General features: G+C 31.0%; 1 long non-coding RNA gene across 1 annotated transcript; it reads right to left on the bottom strand.

The window, feature by feature from the left end:
- Positions 1-3467: 3467 nt before the first annotated feature.
- Positions 3468-4558, bottom strand: LOC116027792. The gene is made up of 3 exons (XR_004099997.1): positions 4061-4558; positions 3926-3990; positions 3468-3645 (listed from the first exon to the last, which is right to left on the bottom strand). It is a non-coding gene; the product is annotated as an uncharacterized LOC116027792 (long non-coding RNA).
- Between the last annotated feature and the right edge of the window lie 650 nt (positions 4559-5208).

The raw sequence follows: 5208 nt of genomic DNA, 5'->3' as shown, positions 1-5208 counted from the left end.
GATTGTGTTAATAATTGCTAAATATCTTTCTTCAAAAAAAAAAAATGCTAAATATCAACATTTTTTTTCTTTTAATACATGAAAAAGAATGCGCATGGTATAAGGTCAAAGATAATCAAATGCAAAAGACCTCTCATAAAACTCTTCTTCAGCAATTTGTCTTGGTTAATTAATACTCTGGTCAAGATCTAAGCATTGACTTAATTTAAAAGTTATAACTTTCATTCACACTTATTAGTTTTTATTTTATATTATAGATACATTAATGCATTTAAACAAATTGACAACATCAATAACCCAACAGAAAAAATACAATTTCTTAACTTTTAACCAAACAACAAAAGATAATTTGGTCGCATTATATTAAGCCACACACCAGAAAATTAAAATATTTTACAAAAAATAGTCATTTTTGTATAAATAATTTTTGAAAAATATTTTCTAATTTTTCAAACTGACCTTAAATTATGAATATTTTAATACCCTCAATTTGCTCATGCTCTAAATCTGATCTGTTAGAATATTTTGTCGATATCTTGCTAAATCTAGAAGGTGACTTTAATTTTGGTGATATGAATGCACTTGTCTATATAAGGTGTATAGATTAGCCATACTACATAAATTTCTTATTTAACACATTGAAAAGTATGAATTACCCTTGATGCGGTCTTCACAAATAGGGTTTGGAAAATGAATGTAGTCATCATACTATTTATGGTTTGGAAAATCGGATTATATTTTTCAACATTCTAAGTTCTAACTAATAAAATTAATTCCATTTCTGTTTATAACAATTTATTTCTGCAGCTTTAGTGCTTACCAACTCTGAGGAGGTGGTTCTATAATTAAGAATTTGTAGACATCAATCAAAATGTCAAAAAGTTAATTTAGTAATCACAATATTTCAAATTGACTTCCTATTAGAGTTGTCTATATATTGCCAAAGACCTTGTTGTCTAGTGGCACTCGGTTTCACGAAGGATAATCTTATTTTCATTAATAGTAGTATAGATAAGTATTCGAATTATTATTATTGGTGTAAATAATAATTAATAAATTATTTTTTCTTATAAAATTATGCAAAATTTATTTTCATTATTCTCACAATTATAATAGTTTAATTATTCTCAGAATTTGGTAAATAAAATTCTGTTACCAATTAAACTTTATTAATTTTTTTTACCAATTAATTAATAAATTAGTTTGCGAAGGAAATTAAAGTTGAAAGAAATGATTTTACTTTTATTAATAGTATTGATACGTGAATATAGAAACAATATTACCAATTAATAGATATTAGTTAATTTATAATTTACATTTTCTTATCAAATAAGCTTCATTAATTATTTGACCAATTAGATATTTAATTAATTGACTACAAAAGTTTGGCGGGAAAATGAAATATGAGAATTTTAATATATAGTATATAGGCGTAAACGGGTTTTCAAAATTTTTAATAAATTAGTAAACAATTTAAACGATTCAAATTTTCGGAAATGTTTCTAAACAAGTTTTAGAGATGAAACATTTTCAAAACGGAAAAACACTACTTTGTTGTTTATTGTGAATTTCTTGTGATTTGTTATTTCCAATTAAGATTAATTCCATATCTGTTAATTACTTACAATTGACTGCTACTTTATTGCTTATCAACGACTTTGATTGAGGGAGTGATTATGCGTATCGGTTAAAATTTGGAAAGAAAAAAAATTGGTTTTTACCTATTTATTCTCTCATTTATTTAAGAGTTATTACGGAGTATTATTTGTTATTTATTATTGCGATTGATATTGAAAATGGAAATTATCTTTATAAGAAATAATAATACTTATGCCATATGTTTCTCAGTGACTATACGAAAAGAATGGTAATGATCTGTAAGGGTCAAAGTCTACATGCATAATACAGACCAATTCAAATTAATCCAGTAGTAATGATATCGGATGTTGAATGTAAAATAATATATATATATATATATATATATATATATATATATATATATATATATATATATATATATATATATATATATATAATTAGCTTTTTTATATGAGTCAATCCTATCACGTTATGCAGGATATTAAAAACTCATTGAGTGAGGCCACTCATAGTAGTTTAGTATTTGTCAAACGATCTGCGAATCAGGCAGCCCATCTGTTAGCTAGGCGGTCTGTTTCTACGACAGGTTGTTCGGAGTGGTTTTCGAATCCTCCATCTTTCATTTGCGATGTACTATCTTCTGATTTCATTGGTTTAATGTTATATTTCTGTTTATGTTGCAAAAAAAAAAAGCAAAAAAAATTAAAAAATCCTATCACGTTAGAAAGACCTTGGCTTCTGACAGATATGTGGACCCCACCAAATTAGTGAAATTGCTCCCTGGTGTGTTATGCGTCAGCCGACGCGGTGGACTTCACTGACGCGGTGGACTTCACATGCCTGCTGAGCGCGTTATTTCATTTGCAGTTTTTTTTTAAAAAAAATTATTTTCTACCAAACAATTTTTTACAACTAATTAAATTTTGACACGCATTAAATAATAAATATATACATCTCCCCAACCCCTACGCCATAATTTTTGTTCTCCTATAAATTCACCCTACCACCTCCAATTTAGTCCAACATTTCTCCAAAACAAAAAACCAAGAATTGTTTACCTCAGAGAAGACCAAAGAGTTGAAGATAGAATCAGAATGTCAAGAGTTAGCTCTATCATCATCCTGGCCTTCCTCCTCTCCACCACTCTTGCATTTGCAGTTCGACCTCTGGACCACCCAACTCAATTGAATGTTCAAGTAAGTCCCTTTATCGTAATCATAAACTTTTTTTTTAGTACATCAGAATCGAAAAGAAAAAAATATTTTTTGGTACATCAGAAACAAAAAACTATCACAACGATGAGTTTAGCTCGTGAGTTGATTGAGTTGTTATTTGCAGGGTGTTGGTGCAGAGATTGAGGAAGAAAAGTGCGGGGGTTTGGATGAAGATGAGTGCTTGAAAAGGAGGACATTGAATGCTCATCTTGACTATATATACACTCAGAATGCCCATCCATGAATGTGGCTGTATGTGAGTTTATGCAAAATATGGTGTCATGCCAATAAGATTACTCAATATATATAAGGTTTATGGATAGATTATGGGCTTTGGGGTTCTTATTTTCTGTTATGGTTTTCCATTATGTAATCATAAAATGATTATTATATATATATCATTTCTAAAACCTTATAAATTGCCCCGATGATAAGAGTTATCACAAATGAATGTTTGTATGAATGAATTTTGAATGTAGATTAATATGTATGTTGTATTACATAAGATTACGATGATTGGTAATAATCTCACAAATCAATAAATACAATTACCCTTTTTTAGTGACAAGGAAGAAACTACTTTCGGTTAAATTACCAACAAAAGAGGTAAAGAACACTAGAAAGGCGTTTGCGACGGGTTTAACTGATAGAGTGTTGGCAAGAATCAAACTTGTAACTTTCTTATACAAAAATCATGTTCAATCCACTCGGCCACCTCTTTTGGAATATTTTTGTATCTTTATATCAATTACAACCAAATATAGTACACATCAAAATCATCAGCCACTACTTGAGCGTGTGCACATGATAAACCCCACTCTTACATAATAACCTGCAAGACCCTCTATGATTGGTAAGAATCAAACTTGTAACATCACAAAGTGACAAAATAGCAATATTGCAGTAAAAAAAAACATAATCATGATTGGTACAGCAACTATCAACAACATAAGATTAAAAAAATAAATAAATTATTGAGTATATCACAAAGAAGAATCAAACCCTGGGACACAATTTCTTTTGTTATGGAGAAACACATGGTACGGTAAGGAGGAAGATGTTTCATCACTTCAAAGGAAGAAACCAATCAAGATAGGATGAGTGGAGCATACCATAGGAGAAAATGGCAGAAAAAGCCTAATTTGACAGGTCACATCCTTCACTGAAAGTTGGGTCTCTGTAAGGAAAATTTCTATCACGTATCCATAGTATCAAAGAAAAAGATGGAAAAACGACACAAAACTCACCTTCATCCACCACTTCTTTTCACACTACCCCTGTGGCTCTACAAGTGGAAAACCTTTATTCAAATATGTCATTACATACAGATATTAAGGAAGATGTGCTGAATAAATAACATATATTTGACAGCAGCCAAAAAAAAAAAAAAAAATCAATCCGTGAATTTGAATATATGGAAGAAAAGTGGAAGGGCTGAAGAGGACAACCCGGTATACGCGTCCCGTGAGATGAAATTAATCCAATTGAGTCCCTGTCGGGTCTCGACCCCATGCCACTTAAACCATATAAACTGTTTTGGTGAGAGGACAACTTTCATTCCAAGGGTCCACATTTCAGTTTAAAGAAGAAAATCACATATGAAGGCTAATAAGTATGTAAGATCTTGCAGCATATATTGACCTTCAATTCTCTCCCAACAGAATTTCATTCACCAGCAACTAGTTGCACAGGGGTGAACTTATTTCTCAGGGATTGGAACCTGTGATTTAACAGTAAATGAGACCTGACATTCACATATATCCTGATAATGATAACTGAAACTCCTTGCACTATCAACTTGGCCTAGCTTCACATGGTACTTGCAAGCATGTCAGAAACTCGGGAGGGGATTGGGTAATGGATTATAAATATACAATAGAAGAATGCAAGTACAAAGTGCCAAATGTATGCAATAATTAAATTGACAACTGTTTGTGTGTGTTGGCTGCAGGACAAGAGCTAAAACATTTTCTGCAAAATTGGGTCTCATATATGAACCTCTGAAACGTCAATTCAATCTTGGAATTTAGAACAGACAAATAAATGGAGAAATGGATGTAAAACCAAGTTGAAATGGGAAACAAAAGATGGAGAAATGGATGTAAAACCAAGTTGAAATGGGAAACAAAAGATAACAGACGTGAATATAGAACGCCTATCCATTTTACTAGCATGAAGAAATTGATTTTACTGCTTGCAAGAAAACATGGCAATAATGTCTAAGGTCAGATTGAGGAAACAAAAGGCCTTCACTTAATGGTCCTCATTTGAACATCCCAAACTGCACTATAGGAGAGTACCGAGTGCAAACTAACTACAAACCTTGACATATATAAGAAATTAAAGCCTCATTTTTATCCCCAAAAGTTCTCTCCTTTGGTCTTCCAGTAACTAA

The sequence above is a fragment of the Ipomoea triloba genome, chromosome 8 (genome assembly GCF_003576645.1).
Source record: "Ipomoea triloba cultivar NCNSP0323 chromosome 8, ASM357664v1".
Lineage (NCBI taxonomy): Eukaryota > Viridiplantae > Streptophyta > Magnoliopsida > Solanales > Convolvulaceae > Ipomoea > Ipomoea triloba.
This window is presented reverse-complemented; position numbering and strand designations above follow the sequence as displayed.